This window comes from Entelurus aequoreus, linkage group LG09 (genome assembly GCF_033978785.1).
Source record: "Entelurus aequoreus isolate RoL-2023_Sb linkage group LG09, RoL_Eaeq_v1.1, whole genome shotgun sequence".
In the NCBI taxonomy this organism is placed as follows: Eukaryota; Metazoa; Chordata; class Actinopteri; order Syngnathiformes; family Syngnathidae; genus Entelurus; species Entelurus aequoreus.
In genome coordinates this window covers 11,673,415-11,685,329 of record NC_084739.1, presented here as the reverse complement: position 1 = coordinate 11,685,329, position 11,915 = coordinate 11,673,415, and the positions used below count along the sequence as shown (strand labels likewise).

Below are 11,915 nucleotides of genomic sequence, written 5' to 3'. Positions count from 1 at the left end.
GGCAGATAATTTTGCTTTGTTCAAATAAAATACCCCTAATTTTTGTATATTTTTTTTTCTTGTTTTTGAACACTGACTTTTTGCAATATTACAGCTTGTTGCTGAGATTTGATTACCTACATTGAGTAAAACATGCTTGAAACTAGAATATCAACTGTTGCAAAGCTGTGTCATCAACACTCACAAGTATAAAACTACTTTTTTTAAAGTAATAATTTCTTAAAACATGATGCCGAGTGCACATCAGTATGTCAAGATAATGGCACTAGCATTTACTTCATTTAAGAATATTTTTCAACACATTGAGCAAAAAGGTCTCTTTTTTTTTTTCTACCAAGAAAAGTGCACTTGTTATTAGTGAGAACAAATTTTATGTATTTATTTTATTTTATTTTATTTTATTTTATTTTATTTTATTTTATCTTATTTTATTTTATTTTATTTTATTTTATTTTATTTTATTTTATTTTATTTATTTATTTATTTTTTATTTATTTATTATTTATTTATTATTTATTTATTATTTATTTATTAATTAATTAATTTATTTATTTATTCATTTATTTATTTATTTTATTTTATTTTATTTTATTTTATTTTATTTTATTTTATTTTATTTTATTTCTTGTATTTATCTTATTCATTTATTTATTTATTTTATTTTATTAATTGTATTATTTTATGATATTTTTGGCTCCATTGAGGTTAGCTAATTTTATTTGTTTTGGAAAGTCTTGACAAGCCGAATTTTCTTGTTCTATTGGCAGATCGTTTTTGCTTAGTTCAAATAAAATACCCCTAATTTTTGTAAAAAAAAATAAATATTGTTTTTGAACACTGACTTTTTGCAGTGCATGCAATACATGCACCATGCTGCAGCAAAGTATACCGACAACAGTGCAAGTAATCTTTTGGAAGTTTTCGTGACAATCAAACCTTAGCATTGTTTTTTATTTTTTTTATTTTTTTTAGTTCAGTTCTTGATACCACCTGATAATTTCATTTTTCTGCACACAAACAAGTGTTAGGAACTGGTCAATGGTACTTTCCCAGCTCCTACAAAAAAGCCATGATTGCACTCTCTGGCTACTTGTTAACACCGCCGTATAGACACACACACACACACACACACACACGTGCACGCTCACACACACACACACATGCACGCAGATGACAAAGTAAAGAATGTTGCTTGGTACTTCGGCAGCCAGCCGGCGCCTCTATGTGTAAGATTAATACTCCTTGCCACACTCCCGTAGAATAATGTCACTTTAATCTTGTTTGGGGCAAAATTGGAAGCGGAGTGTGTCTACTTGTTTCCTGAGATTACTTCATCTTTCTTTCGGCAGTGGCGTGTGACTCTGCCGCCTGCTGTCCCCATGGCGCTGGATGTCCCATTACCCTTCACACGCCGCAACTTTCTGCTGTTTGCACAACACTGGCCACAGGAGCCGGAAGGAGGGCAGGGGCTGCTATTGATGTTTTTGTGCCTTCGCCTCACCATTGCTGCTGACCTCCTTCCGGGCCTCCATCAAAAAAGTGGCGGCGCGGGAGGGAGCGCTCGCCGCCAGCAGGCTTTGTTTGGATGGAAACGAAGGGAAAAATGAGGTTATAATGGAAGTTCTAAAATTGCACTAAAGTAGAGATGTCCGATGATATCGGGCTGCCGATATATGATCGGTATCGGTTTCAAAAAGTAGAATTTATGCACTGCAAAAAGTCAGTGTTCAAAAACAAGGAAAAAATATACAAAAATGAGGGGTATTTTATTTGAACTAAGCAAAATTATCTGCCAATAGAACAAGAAAATGTGGCTTGTCAAGACTTTCCAAAACAAGTAAAATTGGCTAACTTCAATGAACCCAACAAATACCTTAAACCGGGGGTGTCCAAACTTTTTCCACTGAGGGCCGCACACTGAAAAATCAAAGCAAGCGGGGGCCGTTTTGATATTTGAGTTTGAGTTTGAGTTTGAGTTTATTTCGAACATGCAAGCATACAACATGATACGTCACAATTTCCAGTTTCTTTTCAACATGTTCGAAAAGGAGTAGGAAGAAGCAGAGCTTATTTAATCCTACCCCTTTTCTTTTACATAACAGTTGCAAAACTTTTTGTTCACTTCCTGTTCACAATTTTTTCACAATAAACTCCATAAGTAATTACAATAAAAATAAATAAATAAATAATAGTAAGAATTTAATAATAATAATTGGTGAAGTAAGTCATATTTCATATGATGAGATAAGTAAGATTACTTTAACAATGAATGAATGGATGGATGAAATAAATTGAGAATGTTTGTCATGGTTCTTCTTCATTGTACTTTGTAAACACTTTAAGTTTGAAGAGTTTCTTGAAGTGGATCATATTAGTACATTGTTTGATTGCTTTGCTTAATCCATTCCATAATTTAATTCCACATATTGATATACTGAAGGTCTTAAGTGTTGTACGTGCAAACAAATGTTTTAAATTACGTTTTTCTCTAAGATTATATTTCTCCTCTTTTTTTGAGAAGAATTGTTGTATATTCTTGGGTAGCAGGTTATAGTTTGCTTTGTGCATAATTTTAGCTGTTTGCAAATTCACTATGTCGTGGAATTTCAGTATTTTTGATTCAATAAATAAAGGGTTTGTATGTTCTCTATATCCAACATTATGTATTATTCTAACTGATCTTTTTTGTAACACCGTTAATGAATGAAGTGTACTTTTGTATTTTAAAAACCAATACAATATATGTATAAAAAATATACATTTAGGCCTCCACTCAGGCTTGATACCGGGGACTCCAAAGGGTTTAGGTTCAAAAAAATTTTAAAAAAGGTCATTATTTAGTATTATTATTATTATTATTATTATTATTATTCAAAGTTTAAATATCTAGATCAACATTAGGTATATCTGTCAATGTAACGTTTTGGGGGTTTTTTTAGATTTAAGTTGTATGCCCTTTTTGTCAAAGAAAACCCAGTTTTTTATGGAAAAAACACAAAATATGAAATATTTTCCCCCAATAAAATTTTAAAGTGGAACATTTCAGATTATATAATAATTGGAGCTCATAACATAACTCAAAACAACATTGATTTTAATTTTTTTGTTGTTTTTTGAGCAATGACACTAAAATTATTGGGGTTCCAAAAGGGTCCTGCTCAGTAAAGTGTTAAAAAATAAATCTTTTTTTTTTTTTAAACTGTTAACACAATAGTCTCGAGATCAACTTCAGATCTATCCGTCAATTACAACTTGGATTGTTGTTTATTATGTTCCTTGTTTGTTCATATTAGGCCCTTCTTTTTTTTTTAAAAAACATAGTTTTTTATATGGCAAACACAAAATATGCAACATTTCCCCCAAAAAATATATCAAAGTGGAATATTTAATGTGACCTAATTGGAGCCTTGAATAGGTCAATAATTCATAATAACATTGTTTTTGATTCATTATTATGTTTTAAAGAAAGAAACAGCCTGCATGACAGCTTAGTGTTATTAGAGTCAACATAGCAACATTTTATTGTCACCTGCTTAACTCTTTTATACTACTTTTTATGTTTTTTATTTTTTTTTATCGTATTTTTAGAATGTGCCGTGGGGCCGTTAAAAAATTACCTGCGGGCCGCAAATGGCCCCCGGGCCGCACTTTGGACATCACTGCCTTAAAATAAGTATATTCTCACTAATAACAAGTGCATTTGTCTTGAAAGAAAAAACAAATATGAGACCTTTTTGCTTAATATGTTGAAAAATATTCTTAAATTAAGTAAATGCTGGTGCCATTATCTTGACATTATGATATGCCTGTAAAATTAATACAAATAAAATTTCCATTACTTCCCATGGAAAAACTTATTTTTTTAATTTATTTTTTTATTAATCAATCCAACAAAATAATACACAATAATTCCATAATAATACAATTCCAATTCCAAAAACCAAACCCGGTCCAGCAACATTCAGAATAGCAATCAACAGAGCAATTGAGAGGACACACAAACATGACACAAAACAATCCAACAAAAATGAATAATAACAACAACAGTATCAATATTAATAAGAATTCCAACATAGCAGTGATTAGAAATCCCTCATTGAAAAAAAAATAATATGATATTATCATCACACCATTTATAAAAAATAAAAAACATTTAAAAAAAAGAACAATAGTATCACAGTGGCTTACACTTGCATCTCATCTCATAAGCTTGACAACACATTGTGTCCAATATTTTCCACAAGTATAAAATAAGTCATGTTTTAGGTTCATTTAATAGTTAAAACAAATTTAAATAATGGATCCCATATTTCAATATATGTATACTCATTAGTATCCAAACTATGGAGAAACCCGAGTACACCACACTATTACACTCTATTCCACATTGCAAAAAGTCAGTGTTCAAAAACAAGAAAAAAAAATACAAAAATTAGGGGTATTTTATTTGAACTAAGCAAAATTATCTGCCAATAAAACAAGAAAATTTGGCTTGCCAAGACTTTCCAAAACAGGTAAAATTAGCTAACTTCAATGAACCCAAAAAATACCTTAAAATAAGTATATTCTCACTAATAACAAGTGCACTTTTCTTGGTAGAAAAAAAAAATTAGACCTTTTTGCTCAATATGTTGAAAAATATTCTTAAATTAAGTAAACGGTGCCATTATCTTGACATAATGATATGCGCTCGGCATTACATTTCTTGAAACCAGCAAACTTATACTAAAAACTAATTTATTGTTCTTAATGGAAAGGCAACCGCTTGTTACTCTCGGGGTCTCCTAGCCGCTCAGGCAAATCATATTGTCTAAAAATGCATTTTTCCATCGACAACATGACATCATCGCGCCAAGTGCGTGCCCTTTCAGTCAATTAATGCGCATATATACAGACCGGCCCCCGGCCAAAAAAAATTGTTTATTGTAATTTTGAAGAATTTACCTGAATGTGCATGAACTATTTCTGTTCAAAATTGTTAGAAATGTTAAATGTTTAAATATTAACTGTCAGTTTACTGTACTGTGCCAACTGTACTACTATATGAGTATGTGTTTTCTATTGTTTCATTGAAAATAAAACAGCAAAGTCCATTTGGCTGTCATCTGTTTTAATTATGAGACACAATTGTGTCAAAGTCATGATTTTTTTATTTCATGCTTGAAATAAGAAATGATTACTTTAAAAAAAGTAGTTTTATACTTGTGAGTGTTGATGACACAGCTTTGCAACAGTTGATATTCTAGTTCCAAGCATGTTTTACTCAATATAGGTCTTACTGAGATCATTTAGGACCAAAACAATTAAAACAAGTAAAACACTCTAACATAAAATCTGCTTAGTGAGAAAAATGATCTTATCACACAGAAAATAATCAAATATTACCCTTATTTGAGATATTTAATCTTACTTAGATTTCAGTTTTTGCAGTGCATACAGGGGTAAAAAACATATTCATCATTTTATTAGGAAGGTTTTATAGTTTTTTTCTTTTTAAGTCAGAATCAGAATCAGAATCGTTTTTTTATTGCCATTTGAGAACGGGTTCACAAAGTAGGAATTGTTCTTGGTGCAACATAAAACATATAACACAGAATATGTAATAAAATGAGCTGTAAAGTCCTCTGAGTTTCCTACTTTAAATATAATGCCCTGTTTTTAGTTATACAAGATCAACATAATTTGGGGTTTTATATAGTTCGTTTCTCTGAGGCTTTTTTTGGGGAATTGCATTAAATGCTCATACCGATCATAAGGCCGCCCACCTCATTTCTCATGATAAAGTGGGTCAAAAACTGCTAACCCATACTGGTATTCCTCGCACCGCAAACATCAGCGTGCAGGTTATGAGCCCTACGGGTGCAGACTTTTTTTTTGTGTGCGTGTGTGTGTGTGTGCGTGTGTGTTTGTGTGTGTGTATTTTCACTCGGTCGCTTACAGCGGCGTGTTAGCGCCTCTTTTCCACCGTGTTGACCTCATGAACACGCTGCAGCGAGCGAGCACTAAATCTCTAATGAGGCTTGATGTAAATACCACGTCGCACAAAACCACATCAATTCCTCGCCTAACAACTCATCATGTGCTCACACACACTTAAACCCCCCCCCCCCCCCCCAAAAAAAACACACACACACACGAGTCGACCTTGTGTTCAATAGCCACAATTCACTCCCCTTCTTTATTGCTCACTGTCCTTCTTTTTTAATTGCAATGTAAATTATTCATCCTGACTAACGCTTATTTGGCTAATTGTATTGTTTATTGTTCTAGTTAGAAATATGATTTACACCTTATGGTGCTTCTTTAAGTGTTGGTGCAATGCACTTTGTATGTTGTTTAGAGCAGTGGTCCCCAACCTTTTTGTAGCTGCAGACCGGTCAACGCTTGAAAATTTGTGGTGGGAGGGGGGGGTGGTGTATTTCAAATTTTTTATTTTTTTTAATTTTTTTTTTTATATAAATAAATACAATCATGTGTGCTTACGGACTGTATCCCTGCAGACTGTATTGATCTATATTGATATATAATGTATATATTGTGTTTTTTATGTTGATTTCATTAAAAAAAATATATATATATATATATATATATATTTTTTTTTTTTTTTTTTTTATTCTTCAATGAACCCAAAAAATACCTTAAAATAAGTATATTCTCACTAATAACAAGTGCACTTTTCTTGGTAGAAAAAAAAAATTAGACCTTTTTGCTCAATATGTTGAAAAATATTCTTAAATTAAGTAAACGGTGCCATTATCTTGACATAATGATATGCGCTCGGCATTACATTTCTTGAAACCAACGGACTGTATCCCTGCAGACTGTATTGATCTATATTGATATATAATGTATATATTGTGTTTTTTATGTTGATTTCATTAAAAAATATATATATATATATATATATTTTTTTTTTTATTATTTTTTTTTTTTTTATTCTTCAATGAACCCAAAAAATACCTTAAAATAAGTATATTCTCACTAATAACAAGTGCACTTTTCATATATATTTTTTTTATTTTATTTTATTTTTTATTCTTGTGCGGCCCGGTACCAATCGGTCCGCGGACCGGTACCAGGCCGCGGCCCGGTGGTTGGGGACCACTGGTTTAGAGAAGAGTGCGTGTGTGTGTGTGTGTGTGTGTGTGTGTGTGTGTGTGTGTGTGTGTGTGTGTGTGTGTGTGTGTGTGTGTGTTCTTATATTTCTACCCTTCTTGAGACATCAAAATAGAAAAGTACCTTCCATATTCCAAGTTAGGACATAAATCATGGTCCCAATACGTAAAACCATTACATCTGATAGAGAATGTCTCATTTGCACCCCTGGGTGAGGGTGGTCACAAAAAGGAGGGATTTTTTCATCTGAATCCGTGTCGGTTTTAAAAGTGCAACATATGAAATAACAAGTGTTTGTAAGAAATTGAAATGTGCCCCCTTTGGCCAAAATGAATTCAAAAAATCAAATAAATGTGTACTGTATATAGAGACATACTGCAATAACTTGAAGTAAATAATGAAGATTAAAAACAAAAAAATAACTAAAAGCAGTCTTTTTCTCACAATGTGTCGACTTTTTTCTCCTAAAATTGGGAACAATTTCTCATAGTCTTTCTGTTCCTGTAATATTGCAATATTTTCTCGTAAAATTATTACTTTTTCATGCAAAATGGGGACATCCGTCCTATAAAATTCTGACTTTTATCACAATATTGCCAATTTTTTTTGTGGTCCTTGTAAAATAGTGACATTTTTTGGAGTATAAATATGACTTTTGTCATAATTTTGCCAAGTAAAATTATGATTATTATTTATAAAATTGCCAACATTTTTAAGTTTTCTTATAAAATTGGGGCATTTGTCGAGTAAAATTACGACTCTTTTCATAAAATTGCCAAAATGTTAAGCTTTTTTTTGTAAAGTTGCTACTGTTATTCAGTAAAATTCCATAATAATTATCATAATATTGCACAAATGTTCAGTTTTTCTTATAAAATTGCGACTTTTATTATACTACTGCCAAAATTGTAAGTATTTCTTGTGAAATTGTGACCTTTTTCTTGTGAAATTCCAACTCATTTTTCACAACAAGCTTTTTTTATATTTGCATAGTATGTATATATTATTAATGTTGTTAATACACATCTTTATATATCTAGACAGGGTGGTCCTAAAGAGGTCGGCATTTTTCGGAGGTCTAAAGAAGGTAACAAATACAAGAATGCACGTGTGTGTGTGTGTGTGTGTGTGTGTGTGTGTGTGTGTGTGTGTGTGTGTGTGTGTGTGTGTGTGTGTGTGTGTGTGTGTGTGTGTGTGTGTGTGTGTGTGTGTGTGTGTGTGTGTGTGTGTGTTTGTGTGTGTGTGTGTGTGTGTGCGAGTGTGTGTGTGTTCTTGTATTACTACCCTTCTTGAGACATCAACATAGAAAAGTACCTTCCATATGAGGACCGGTGAACAAGTTAGTACATAAATCATGGTCCCAGTACGTAAAACCATTACATCTAATAGAGAATGTCTCATTTGCACCCCTGGGTGAGGGTGGTCACAAAAAGGAGGGATTTTTTCATCTGAATCTGTGTGGGTTTTAAAAGTGCAACATATGAAATAACAAGTGTTTGTAAGAAATTGAAATGTGCCCCCTTTGGCCAAAATGAATTCAAAAAATCAAATAAATATGTACTGTATATAGAGACATACTGCAATAACTTGAAGTAAATAATGAAGATTAAAAACAAAAAAATAACTAAAAGCAGTCTTTTTCTCACAATGTGTCGACTTTTTTCTTCTAAAATTGGGACCAATTTCTCATAGTCTTTCTGTTTCTGTAATATTGCAATATTTTCTCGTAAAATTATTACTTTTTCATGCAAAATGGGGACATTCGTCCTATAAAATTCTGACTTTTATCACAATATTGCCAATTTTTTTTGTGGTCCTTGTAAAATAGTGACATTTTTTGGAGTAAAAATATGACTTTTGTCATAATTTTGCCAAGTAAAATTCTGATTATTATTTATAATATTGCCAACATTTCTAAGTTTTCTTATAAAATTGGGGCATTTGTCGATTAAAATTACGACTCTTTTCATAAAATTGCCAAAATGTTAAGCTTTTTTTTGTAAAATTGCTACTGTTATTCAGTAAAATTCCAACTTTTATCATACTATTGCACAAATGTTCAGTTTTTCTTGTAAAATGTTGACTTGCTTTGAGTTAAATTGCGACTTTCATTATAATACTGCCAAAATTCTAAGTTTTTCTTTTGAAATTGTGACTTTTTTCTTGTGAAATTCCATAGTATGTATATTATTAATGTTGTAAATACACATCTTTATATATCTAGAAAGGGTGGTCCTAAAGAGGCGGGCATTTTTCGGAGGTCTAAAGAAGGTAACAAATACAAGAATGTGTGTGTGTGTGTGTTCTTGTATTTCTACCCTTCTTGAGACATCAACATAGAAAAGTACCTTCCATATGAGGACCGGTGAACAAGTTAGTACATAAATCATGATCCCAATACGTAAAACCATTGCATCTAATAGAGAATGTCTCATTTGCACCCCTGGGTGAGGGTGGTCACAAAAAGGAGGGATTTTTTAATCTGAATCTGTGTGGGTTTTAAAAGTGCAACATATGAAATAACAAGTGTTTGTAAGAAATTGAAATGTGCCCCCTTTGGCCAAAATGAATTTAAAAAATCTAATAAATATGTACTGTATATAGAGACATACTGCAATAACTTGAAGTAAATAATGAAGATTAAAAACAAAAAAATAACTAAAAGCAGTCTTTTTCTCACAATGTGTCGACTTTTTTCTTCTAAAATTGGGAACAATTTCTCATAGTCTTTCTGTGTCTGTAATATTGCAATATTTTCTCGTAAAATTATTACTTTTTCATGCAAAATGGGGACATTCGTCCTATAAAATTCTGACTTTTATCACAATATTGCCAATTTTTTTTGTGGTCCTTGTAAAATAGTGACATTTTTTGGAGTAAAAATATGACTTTTGTCATAATTTTGCCAAGTAAAATTCGGATTATTGTTTATAATATTGCCAACATTTTTAAGTTTTCTTATAAAATTGGGGCATTTGTCGAGTAAAATTACGACTCTTTTCATAAAATTGCCAAAATGTTAAGCTTTTTTTTGTAAAGTTGCTACTGTTATTCAGTAAAATTCCATAATAATTATCATAATATTGCACAAATGTTCAGTTTTTCTTGTAAAATATGGACTTGCGTTGAGTACAATTGCGAATTTTATTATAATACTGCCAAAATTCTAAGTTTTTCTTGTGAACTTGTGACCTTTTTCTTATGAAATTCCAACTCATTTCTCACAACAAGCTTTTTTTATCTTTGCATAGTATGTATATATTATTAATGTTGTAAATACACATCTTTATATATCTAGAAAGAGTGGTCCTAAAGAGGCGGGCATTTTTCAGAGGTCTAAAGAAGGTAACAAATACAAGAATGCGTGTGTGTGTGTGTGTGTGTGTGTGTGTTTGTGTGTGTGTGTGTTCTTGTATTTCTACCCTTCTTGAGACACCAACAAGGAAAAGTACCGTCCATACGAGGACCGGTGAACAAGTTAGGCCCGAAATCATGGTCCCAATACGGAAAACCATTGCATCTAATAGAGAATGTCTCATTAGCACCCCTGGTGGTGAAAGCATTCAAAATGAGGGTGGTCCCGAAAAGGAGGGATTTTTCAATTTGACTGTTTGTCGGTTTTAAAAGTGCTCCCCCTCTGGTCAACATATGAAATAACAAGTCAATCAATCAATCAATGTTTATTTATATAGCCCTAAATCACAAGTGTCTCAAAGGGCTGTACAAGCCACAACGACATCCTCGGTACAGAGCCCACATAAAGTGTGTGTAAGAAATTGAAATGCGCCCCCTTTGGCCAAAATGAATGAAAAAAAAAAATCAAATAAATACAGTATGTACTGTATATAGAGACATACATGAAGATTAAAAAACAATTGCAAATAAAAAAAAATAAAAAAATAACTAAAAGCAGTCTTTTTCTCACAATGTGTCGACTTTTTTCTTCTAAAATTGGGAACAATCTCGCATAGTCTTTTTGTTTCTGTAATATTGCAATATTTTCTCGTAAAATTATTACTTTTTCATGCAAAATGGGGACATTCGTCCTATAAAATTCTGACTTTTATCACAATATTGCCAATTTTTTTGTGGTCCTTGTAAAATAGTGAAATTTTTTGGAGTAAAAATATGACTTTTGTCATAATTTTGCCAACTAAAATCCTGATTATTATTACATTATTGCCAAAATGTTAAAGTTTTCTCATAAAATTTGTGACTTTTGTCAAGTAAAATTACGACTCTTTTCATAAAATTGCCAAAATGTTCAGCTTTTTCTTGTAAAATTGCGACTGTTATTCAGTTATCCAACTTTTATCATACTATTGCACAAATGTTCAGTTTTTCTTGTAAAATTTTGACTTGCGTTGAGTAAAATTACCACTTTTATTATACTACTGCCAAAATTTTAAGTTTTTCTTGTGAAATTGTGACCTTTTTCTTGTAAAATTCCAACTAATTTTTCACAACAAGCTTTTTTTATATTTGCATGGTATGTATATATTATTAATGTTGTAAATACACATCTTTATATATCTAGAAAGGGTGGTCCTAAAGAGGCGGGCATTTTTCGGAGGTCTAAAGAAGGTAACAAATACAAGAATGTGTGTGTGTGTGTGTGTGTCCGTGTGTGTGTGTGTGTGTGTGTGTGTGTGTGTGTGTGTGTGTGTGTGTGTGTGTGTGTGTGTGTGTGTGTGTGTGTGTGTGTGTGTGCGCCCCCACCACACACACACTTCCTAATAATCTATTCTGTTCAGCCAGCTGCATACATTGACAAATGTTTCCAGCATTAGGTATTTACC

At 31.9% G+C, this 11,915-nt stretch overlaps 1 protein-coding gene across 1 annotated transcript in view; it reads right to left on the bottom strand.

Moving 5' to 3' along the window:
• Positions 1 to 11,915, bottom strand: part of cdhr1a (cadherin-related family member 1a) — a 96,480-nt gene that overhangs the window by 10,873 nt on the left and 73,692 nt on the right.